The following is an 11,611-nucleotide window of genomic DNA, read 5'->3' on the forward strand; positions in this document are numbered from 1 at the left end:
TCAATGGTGCATTGTCTGGTGTAATGAGGAATAAAAGAGGGTTTTATGCTTGATGGTAATGGCATTACTTAAAACCTTCAGAGTCAAGTGAGTTAATGAATGATGTTGAGATGTCAGAGAAGCTTTTTCCTCTGACCTACATACTGTAAGGTCGCATGCAGCAGAGTCACTCTGTGGTAAAAAGCTACTCTACACTTCTCAGGCTCAGAGTGGTAAGGGGCTTCCTAAGAAATTGAGTAGGCTGTCGTACGCATTTGAGTTGGCTGACGTACGCATCATTTTCCCATTTAGAACTAGCCATACAGTTTTTTGAAATGTGAAAGCAACCGCAGTTTACTTTCCCCCATCAACATGTTTACCAATGTTTGATTGTAATTTAATTGTATATCTATATGAATTGTGGAAACATATACATTATACTGTTGTTATTACCTAACATGACTGTAATCATAGCTGACCAAATTAATGATAAATAATAAGTAGTAATAAAGAATCATACTTTGTTGGAGGGTTAAGGGGTATAAATCTATTCCTAACCTAGATTACGACACATTTCCGTAAGAAAGGAGCTGAGAGCGGTTGACGATACCAAACATTGAGTTGAAGAGGAAAAGATAACTGAAATAATAGGTTCAGCTGAGGGCAGTGCACAGACTGGGGTGGGTAGGAGGCTATATCAGCTAATCATTGCTAATGTAGGCTAGATGAATCAGCTAGTTAGCTAGGCTACGCTGTCAAAACAAGCGAATTCGTCTTTTCTCGACTTGAATTTGTTCTGATACTGAAAGAGGCGAACTGTAGTTGCCTCCTTCCCTGTCCCTGACAGTGAGACGAGACAACACTTTAATTTCAAACTCACTAGTAGTTCCAGTGTTTTCTAAAGGCTCAGAACTGTGTTGGGGAGTTGATGAGACAAGATCGAAATTACACAACAAAAACTTTTTCTAATAATAATCCAAAATTTAAAAAATCAAATACTGAACAAAATTTTAAACCAAACTATTTCAAAGATTTTACTGAGTTACAGTACATTTGAGGAAATCAGTCAATTGATATACATTCATTAAACCCTAATCTATGGATTTCACATGGCTGGGATTACAGATATGCATCTGTTGCTCACAGATACCTTAAAAATGGGTCTCAAAAATGTGTCACTGTATTTTTGTTCACTCAGATTACCATCGATAAAATGCATTTGTGTTCGTTGTCCATAGTTTATGCCATACCATAACGCCACCGTCACCATGGATCACCCTGTTCAGCTTCTTGATATGCCACACCTGCCAGGTAAATGGATAATCTTGGCAAGGGGGAAATGCTCACTAACAGGGATTTAAACAAATTTGTGCTCAAGATTTGAATGAATTAAGCTTTTGTGCTTATGGAACATTTCTGGGATCATTTGCTTCAGCTCATGAAACCAAGTTGACCAACCCATATATTTTTGTTCAGTGTATAAAAAAAGCTTTACATAAGGCCATGCACAGATAGAGCCCTTTGAGGTTCTGGAGCACCTGCCCCCTTTCCCCTTCTATGAAAGCATGACATTTAGATTGGTGTCATTGCTTTAAACAAATATTTTTTGTTGTCTCTTTTCTATCTTGTAACTTAAATAAGATGAATTGCCCAACAAACTAGATCAGTTCTCATGCACTAATTATTATTGAAAAAATTCCCCTCTGAAAAAAGCCCTTCCGTCTTGAAAAAAGCCCTTCTGCAACCGCAAGCTTCCTCTTCGCATGAAGGAGCTTCGCACCTGCGCCTGGCAGTGAGTTTGAAATGAATGTGTTGTCTCGTCTCACTGTCAGGGACAGGGAAGGAGGCAACTACAGTTCGCCTCTTTCAGTATCAGAACAAATTCAAGTCGAGAAAAGACTAATTCGCTTGTTTTGACAGCGTAGCCTAGCTAACTAGCTGATTCATCTAGCCTACATTAGCAATGATTAGCTGATATAGCCTCCTACCCACCCCAGGTGTGGTTCTAGCAAAATAAGTATCCTCATCAAAGGTCTGTGCACTGCCCTCAGCTGAACCTATTATTTCAGTTATCTTCTCCTCTTCAACTCAATGTTTGGTATCGTCAACCGCTCTCAGCTCCTGTCTTACTGAAATGTGTCACCTAAAAGTTATTTTGTAATCTAGGTTAGGAATAGATTTATACCCCTTAACCCTCCAACAAAGGAATCAATGAATATACTGTATATAATTGATTTCTGAGTCCCAAAATGTAGGTAGCAAGTAAGGATTCTAGCATTAAAACTAAAACATGCAATACAACAAAATTAAAATACATTTAAAATATGTATTTATATTGGCAAATTGCATGAGATTACTATGGACGCTGTTTCCGCCATTGTATAAAATAATTATCAGGTAGGGTAGATAGCTCTGTCCGCCTATTTAACTCTAGGGAGAGATAGTTGTGAGACTCAGACCCCCCAACTCAATACATCGCAAATAAATGGGAAGGCAGGTTTACTCAGAATGCATCAACAGGCTTTCATGGAAACTAACCAGCAACATCGTCATCAACTTTCTAAACAGAATCTTGACATTTTTCTATTTGCTTCACTTTCACCCTTCACTCCAAGAAAGGTGTGGGGACAGCTGTAAGAGTGTGGTCCTGGAACCAGGCTGGTTCTAACCTGACCTCTGTGGCTGTCGCAGTGGAATGAGTAGCAATCTGAGTCAGGGGACTTTCATGTGGTAATTCATCACCCACGTTAATCTTCCAGCAAGACAATAACCCCAAGCACTAATCAAAATCCACAAAGGAATGGTTAATTGTCCATCAAATCAACATAGTGCAATGACCATCTCAGTCTTCGGACTTGAACCCCATTGAAAACCTGTAGTTTTAATTGTAAAGGGCAGTCCATAAGCGCAGACGAAGGATATCAAGGATCTGGAAAGATTATGTATGGAGGAATGGTCCCTCCCAATGTGTTCTCCAATCTCATAAAATATTTTAGAAAAAGGCTAAGTGTCATCATCCTCACAAGGGGAGGGTGCTGGAGTATTGAAAACAAGGGATCCAATCATTTTGACCCCTCTTTTTATTTTTTATTATTAATTATTTTATTACATCTTTCTCTGAGAAAGGTTATTAGTAGAAAAGCAGACAATATAGCTCAGTATTTGTATTGTTTGATTTATACAGTATTTTTTGCTCATCTTTATCAAGGGATGTAACGGGTGTCGTCTGGAGATAGAGAGGAGGACCAAGGTGCAGTGTGGTAAGTGTTCATGTCTTTTTAATAAACAAACTGAACACTGGAACAAAACAATAAACGATGTGAACAAACCGAAACAGTACCGTGTGGCCCAAACACTCACACTGAAACAAACACCCACAAACCAAAAGTGAAACCCAGGCTACCTAAGTATAATACTCAATCAGGGACAACAATTGACAGCTGCCTCTGATTGAGAACCATACTAGGCCGAACTCAAAAACCAACAGACTGCCCACCCCAACCCACGCCCTGACCATTCTAAAACAAAGACAAAAACAAAGGAACTAAGGTCAGAACGTGACAAGGGATCCAATAATTCCAGACCCCACTGTATATGAATTGTTGAAACATATAAATTACTTTTGTTATTACCTAACATGACTGTAAAGAACAAGTAGTAAAAAGAGCTTTACTTTATTGGAGGGTTAAGGGGTTTATAAATCTATTCATAACCTAGATTACAAAATAACTTTTAGGGGACACATTTCATTAGGAAAGGAGCTGAAAGCTCACGTGACGATACCAAACATTGAGTTGAAGAGGAGAAGATAACTGAAATCAAATGTTCAGCTGAGGGCAGTGCACAGACCTTTTGATGGGGATACTTCTTTGTTAGAACCACTCCTGGGGTGGGTAGGAGGCTATATCAACTTATCACCACTAATGTAGGCTAGATGATCATCTAGTTAGCTAGTCTATGCTGTCAACTTGGGCAAGATAGCATACTGCTGTGGGAATTAAGAAACTGTACAACGCAACCCCAATTTGAATCAATGAAACCCATTGATAAAAAAAAAAAATGTCTAACACTGGTTCACGCAGAGGTTATCATTCCAACTCTTATTGTGTGTTTTCATGTCGATAGTGGTGCATGTCTGAGTGATAAACAAATGTTTTCTACTGCCTATTATCACCCCTAATTTGTCAGTCTTACCTTCTGTAAACTGTCTACGTGAACCTCACCATCATTTGGGATGCTGCAGAACTGCACGGCTATGCTACGTGACAGAGGTCGTGTTCCCCTGATAACGCAAGGTGACACAACAACCAATAAACATAATGAAACAATTGAAATGCCACGGACGACACGCACACACCCCCACTACTGAGACCCCAGCAAGAATAAGCCAGACCTGGCAAGAATAAAGCTGTTACCTCGGCGATTTCCCTTCTAAATAGAATATTATGATGAATGAAGATGAATGAAGATCGTAAGCAATAACACAAATGGTCGAAATTTGTAAAATGTTATTAGGAAGCAGACTTAAAAATACAATTGTGAATAGCCTTAATAGCACAACTAATATTATAGCATTGACAATATTGTTAACAGCATTAAGAGTAATGATTACTAGAAAATGATTATGGTAAAAACAGTTAAACATATAACAGAACATTCTACATAATGCTTCTACTAATAATAGTAGTAATAACAAATAATAATAATATGTAACGTCGTTCGTCTGTTGAATGAAGAGAGTCAGACCGAAATGCAGCGTGTAGGTTACTCATGACTTTAATTAAATATATCGCGGTACATGAAATAACTGAATAACGAAAACAACAAACAAAACGTAAACTAATACAGCCTATCTGGTGACTACTACACAGAGACAGGTACAAACACCCACAAAATACAAAGCGAAAGTCAGGCTGACTAAATACGGTTCTCTATCAGAGACAACGACAAGCACCTGACTCTGATTGAGAATCGCCCCAGGCAGCCAAGCCTAACTAGACACACCCCTAATCAGCCGCAATCCCAAATAATACAAACCCCAATACGAATATAACATATAAACCCATGTCACACCCTGGCCTATCCAAATTATAATAATCAACTTTTTGTTCAATATTTTATCCTATTGTTATTTGGTCCATTATTATTTAAGTGGTAATGACCGAGAAGCGGGTGTTGCTCGTCAAGTGCCAGAAAACCGTGCCAATATGTCCTCCCAACACCGGCATTATTCCCAGGCATTATCACTTTTATACAACGGTTTACCAACATATTCAAATAATAATTTATTCATACGATTTCATCCTTCCACAATATATAGTCCTGACCAAATCTAGGGTTGCTACCGAAGCCGGCTGGTCGTTCGTTCTCTGTTTGGTTACCAGAGAGCGACCTAGTCATTCAGTATTTTTGTTCTGTATCTATGGACGCGACCCAGTCTTTCATTCTAAATGTTCCTTTGCTGTACTGGCTGGCAACGGTCTTATCCCTTGCTCGCTAGCTAGTCAACTACAGCTAATTTACTGTCATGTTAAAAAAAAAGCAAAAAGCAAAGTAGCTGCATTTGCATTTGTTTAAGCTGTTTTCTAGTGACATTTATTTGGATACATCCATAACAATGAGCTAATGATGCATGATTTCGCCTGGCAAAAAAAATGTGCTCTTTCGTCAGGACACTGTTGTTCAGAGGAGCTAGCCAACAACACAACTAACAATCACTTCAAACTGAAGCTGGACAGACAGAAAACCAGCAGCACTTTGTTTAGTTTGACCTGTTTTCTATTGATATTTCTTTGTATATTTCAAAAGAAATTATGCTGATTCATGATTTCGACTGTGAAAAGCTGCATGCCTGTCTGTCTCATCCCGACACCTTCATTACTATAGGACAGCTGGAGATTGAATTTGAACATTGAAACAATGTTGTAAATGTCAGAGAGGCAGACAGCAAGGTTTATACAAATCTCCACTGTTGAAAACTAAATGTTAGTCTTAAAGAAATGTGAGATAATGTCTAGATGATTTTTATAGTGGAGATTAAGTTTATACATTGCTGGCTGGGCTGATGAGACAGTGGATTAAGCAGTCAGATGGAACAGAGTAAATGGGCATTTTAATGTCATAGATTTAGCCGATGATAACTTGTGGAATAGACACTTGCTGGGAATGCGTTCAGGATTAGACCCACCTGTTGTATAATGCACTGCACACAATGTTCTGTCATTCATATTTCACTGAACACAATTTCCTGTACATTGTGTCACAGTAAAAGGTCAATATCCCTCAGGAGTTTACAACCCCTAGGTCAACATTGCTATTATTGTGGCCCTCTAAGGCTGTGTTTAGACAGGCAGCCCAATTATGATGCTTTTTTCAGGTCTGAAAAAACATCTGATGTGAAAGTTCTAATGTGATTGGTCAAAAGACCAATTAGTGGAAAAGAATATCGGAATTGGGCTGCCTGGGCCTCCCGGGTGGCGCAATGTTTAACCAGTTGAAGCTAGGGGGGCGCTATTTCATTATTGGATTAAAAAACGTGCCTGCTATTTATTAGTTAGAAGCTGTTCAAGAGCCTGTTGTTGTCAGATTTGATGCACCGGTACCTCTTGCCGTGTGGCAACAGAGAAAATAGTCAATGTGTCACGGATCCCTCCAAGAACTGAATTGTTTTCATTACGCACACCTGGTACCCATTCATCCTTGATTTTGTATTGTATAAATGTGCCTTCTGTTCACCATTGAGGTGTCGATTATTGTTCAAATGTCCGTTGGTTGTGTGAGTACCTGTGCTGTGTTTTGGCTTTCGTGCCGCTTGTATTGCTCAGATGATTATGGGTCTCGTCTCGTGTGGTATCATTGTGTGCGCTATATTTATTTGAGGTACTCCTCGCTCTTTTGTTTTGGTCTCAACCCTGTATTTTGTACACATGTTTGGTCTTCGTCCCTGTGCCTTTACATGGCACACTGTAATTTGGGTAAATAAAAAACCCTATTACGCATTCCTGCGCCTGTCTCCCGATCCCTTTATACCAACGTGACACAATGGTTTGGGTGGTTGGGGTCATTGACGATTTTCCGGGCCTGGATGGCAGGGAGCTTGGCCTCAGTGATGTACCTGTCTGTCCGCACAACCCGCTGAAGCGACATGTGATCGAGGGCGGTGCTACTGGCATACCACCCTCTCTGTGGACGACTTTGTCAACCACAAAAGGTTGACAACATGTTGACAACATCCGTTACTCATTCACTCAATTGGCATGCTGGCTGCAGGAATGTCCACCGGAGCTGTTGCCAGAGAATTTAATGTTAATTTCTCTACCATAAGCTGCCTCAATGTCATTTTAGAGAATTTGTCAATTACATCCAACCGGCCTCACAACCGCAGACCACGTGTAACCATGTCAGGCCAGGACCTCCACATGGGATGATCTGAGGCCAGCCACCCGGACAGCTGATGAAACTGAGGAGTATTTCTGTCTGTAATAAAGCCCCTTTGTGGGGAAAAACTCAGTCTGATTGGCTTGGCCTGCCTGCGCCCCTGCCCAGTCATGTGAAATCCATAGATCAGGGCCTTCTGAATGTATTTAAATGGACTAATTTCCTTATATGAACTGTAACTCAGTAAAATTGTTGAAATTGCTGCATGTTGCGTTTATATTTTTGTTCAGAATATTTACATGAAAATGTACAGTACTTTAAAATACCTGTATAAAAGTGAGTTATCACAAAATACACTATTTACAGCCAAATTTACAATCATTAGACATATGAACTAATCAGGGATGATCCAACCTGCGCTTAAGGAGCCACATGATGTGCAAGCCCTTGTGCAAGCCTTTGTTCAAGCCCAGTTCTACATGTGTATACTAAAAAGCTGATTAGTTGAATTGGGTGTGGTAGAACAGGGCTTGAACATGAATCCTGCTCACTCTGTGGGTCTCTGAGAGAATGGGTGGCCACCCCTTATAAGAATACCGTAACATATGACAAACTGCTGGGAAACATGTCACTAGACAAGTACAAAAGCACACCAAAATTAAACACAAAATACAAATTATAGAATTACAAGTCATACATTGAATATGAATTTAAACTTTACCTAATGTAATAAGTAATGCTTTTAAACAATAGGCCTATATTTTCAATAAGATCAACATAACTTCCACTTAGTTATCTCTGTGATGTTAGCAACTGCCTTTGGCGAGGAACATATTGCCTTAAAGGTAACATGCTTTCAGTTCCTGAAAGACAAAATGTCACACGCTGATCTGTTTCACATGTCTTTGTGCTTGTTTCCACCCCCTCCAGGTGTCGCCCATCTGCCCAATTATCCCCTGTGTATTTATACCTGTGTTCTCTGTTTGTCTATTGCCAGTTTCTTGACAGGTCTTACCAGCATATCTTCTCGTTCCTCAAGTTCTGTTTCCTAGCTTTTCCCGGTTCTGACCATTCTGCCCACCCTAACCCTGAGCCTGCCTGTCGTCCCTGTACCTGCCTGACTCTGACCTGGTTACGAACCTCTGCCTGTCCTCGACCTGCCCCTCGCCTGCCCCATGTTTATAATAAATCATCTGAGAACTGTACTATCCGCCTCCGGTGTCTGCATCTGGGTCATATCCTGAGTCGTGATACAAAATGGAATCTGTGAGACTCATGCACCATGTAACCCCCATTCATTTAGCAGGTCAAAATGATACAACTTGTAACTAAACGTTTTATTTACAAGATTCTCAGTTCAAACCTTCGCCATGTTTTCAAAAGTTGTGCATCTGTTCAACTCCACCCATTGACATTTTAGAAGAAATCAAATTTGTTCTGCCCCCTAAACCAATCAGATTATTTTTGCCCTTAGAACAAATTTGACAATTTATGTCAATCTGCCTGCCACAAGCAGCAACAGTATATAATTTGTTATCCCTTTCTCAAAACATTGTAGTTCCCCTAGAGGGCACTATAGCATTAAACATTTGCATAAAATGTTCTAGCTAGCAGTTTGTGAGTAAAAAGAGAAAGCCCCAGATACCTAGTCAGTGGTGTAAAGTACTTAAGTAAAAATAATTTAAAGCACTAAAGTTGTTTTTTGGGGTATCTGAACATCACTATTTACTTTTACTTCACTACATTACTAAAGAAAATAATGTACTTTTTACTCTATACATTTTCCCTGACACCCAAAGTACTCGTTACATTTTGACAGGAAATGTATCCAATTCACAAACTTATCAAGTGAACATCCCTGGTCATCCCTGATGTCTGAGTGTGCCCCTTGCGATGCGTCAATTAAAAAATAAAATAAAATAGTGCCGTCTGGTGTGAAATAATTTGTACTTTTACTTTTGATACTTAAGTATATTTTATATTTAATTTTTATACTTAAATATATTTCAAACCAAATACTTTTAGACTTTTACTCAAGTAGTGTTTTACTGAGTGACTCACTTTAACTTGAGTCATTTTCTACTAAGGAATCAAGTATGACAATTGAGTACTTTTCCACTACAGTACCTAGTCCATTGTTGCCAATTTAGCAACTTTGTTTTCAGAGCCCTCTAGCGACTTAGTAAAAGAGACTAGCTACTTTTCAGGCTGCCTTTGGGGAGTTTTGCCACAGAGATTTCCTATGGTTTTAATAGCATTTAGGGACTTTTCTCCCTCAATTCTGCCACAAACGGGATTGTGAGTGTCATGTTTTGTCTTATATCATCTTGTCATTTTGCTTTTCCTTCTGTTCGTTTTCCCCCTGCTGGTCTTTTTAGGTTCGTTCCCCTTTTTCTCTCTCCCTTCCTCTCTCTCTTCTCTCTATCGTTCTGCTCCCAATTTAGTCTTCCCACACCTGTTCCTTATCTTTTCCCCTTAGAGTCCCTATTTCTCTGTTGCCACCGTGCTGTGTCTGTGATCGCCCTGTTGTCGTTTTCCCTCAGATGCTGCGTGGAGAGCAGGTGTCTGAGTCTGTACGGGCAACCTGCAGTTCATGACATGGTGGAATTTTTGTCTCTTTATTGTGCCAATTCTGCCAGAGGAAACTTCTTTACTTACGTCTTATGTTTGTAGAAATACTTTACTGATTAAAGACTCTGTTTTCGCCAAGTCGCTTTTGGGTCCTCATTCAGCGACTTGGAGTGCGAAAGATTCTCTCTACTCTACTCTCGAGTTCCAGGCTACAGACACGAGCAGGAATTGTCTCTTCAGGCTGCCTTTGAGACCCTTTGCTCAAAATTCAGGACAGAGTCTTTCCTACTTTTTCCGAATAGCATTTAGGGGCAGCCCACTGTGTGCTTTCTCCCAGTGATATTCTGCCCAAACCCAACACATACTCAGAGAGAGCTCGGATTGTCATATCGTTGCTCAATGTACTGGAGATGATAAGGGTTTTGATCAGCTCAGTTTTTGGGAAAGAAGCTTCCTGGTCCCTGTCTTCCCTATGAAGCTGTAATGCAATCCATAACGGGTCTGCAGCTGTGCTGCAGAAAGGCAAATTGGTGCTGTGGTGTTGTTGCGGTAATGGCTCAATGTCGTGTTTCTAGCGACAGATCAAGGAGCCAATAGCATTTCTCACTGAAAAATTGAGAGCTTCAAGTTCCTCAGTGTCCACATTACTAAGGACCTATCATGGTCCAAACACACCAATACAGTCGTGCCGCATGAATGACAACACCACTTCCCCCTCAGGAGGCTGAAAAGATTTGTGGTTCAGGCAACACTGACCTAGTCTCGAAAAAGCCTACTAGATAAGCTACCTACCATCACAAGCTAGTTAGTAGAAATTCCCACAAAGTGAAATCACCAGATCGAAATATAGAAATATAAAGTGTTTTGAGCGATATTCTTTTCAAGAGTTTTAATTTTTTTGGTTTGAAGATTATTTTGTTTCATGACAGAGAAAATGTTTATCAACAGCACAGTGTTTCACGTTTTCTTTCTTTATGAGTAAGATTTGCAAACGAGATATAGTATTCTTTCGTTTTTAGCTCTTGTGAAGTGTTGATGATGTCTAGCTAGTTACATGTACATGTATTGCTGATGGGGCCAGCTCTGAGTTGTCATTCTAGAACAGGGATGGGCAACTTTGATTGTGAGCAAAACATTGTAGTGGCCCCCCTCTTGACTGAGGAGAATTCATTTCCTGCAGTTCTAAACATTTTGCCATAGAGTGGAGAGAAATGTTGGCAGTTTTTAATATGATAACTGAGTGAGAGTGATTAACAAAATCAGTGAGGGGTCCCTGGCTGATAATTTGACCATGATTACTACAAGTTTAGATAGCTTTCCCCAGTTAGAATAACTTACCAATAAATAAAAACATTTGTGGACATGGACTAATTGAGTGACTGTCAGTGACAGACATAACGAGAAAATTTGCTGATGCACAACTAAATTTAGAAATTGCACATTTTGTATTCTACTATTTTAATTCTCAACAGTAAGTTGAGACTCAGACTGAGTTGCAAAATATATACAGTACCAGTCACACCTACTCATTTAAGGGTTTTTCTTCATTTTTACTATTTTCTACATTGTAGAAAAATAGTGTAGGGATCAAAATGATAAATAACACATGGAATCATACAGTAACCCAAAAAGTGTAAAACAAACTAAATATATTTATATTTGAAATTCTTCAAACTAGCCACCC

The 11,611-nt window shown here is 39.6% G+C and overlaps 1 long non-coding RNA gene across 1 annotated transcript; it reads left to right on the plus strand.

Moving 5' to 3' along the window:
- On the plus strand, window positions 1–8,561 carry LOC123997922. Its single transcript, XR_006832200.1, has 3 exons — window positions 1–212; window positions 3,188–3,239; window positions 8,354–8,561. It is a non-coding gene; the product is annotated as an uncharacterized LOC123997922 (long non-coding RNA).
- Window positions 8,562–11,611: the final 3,050 nt, after the last annotated feature.

The sequence above is a fragment of the Oncorhynchus gorbuscha genome, linkage group LG15 (genome assembly GCF_021184085.1).
Source record: "Oncorhynchus gorbuscha isolate QuinsamMale2020 ecotype Even-year linkage group LG15, OgorEven_v1.0, whole genome shotgun sequence".
Classification (NCBI taxonomy): domain Eukaryota; kingdom Metazoa; phylum Chordata; class Actinopteri; order Salmoniformes; family Salmonidae; genus Oncorhynchus; species Oncorhynchus gorbuscha.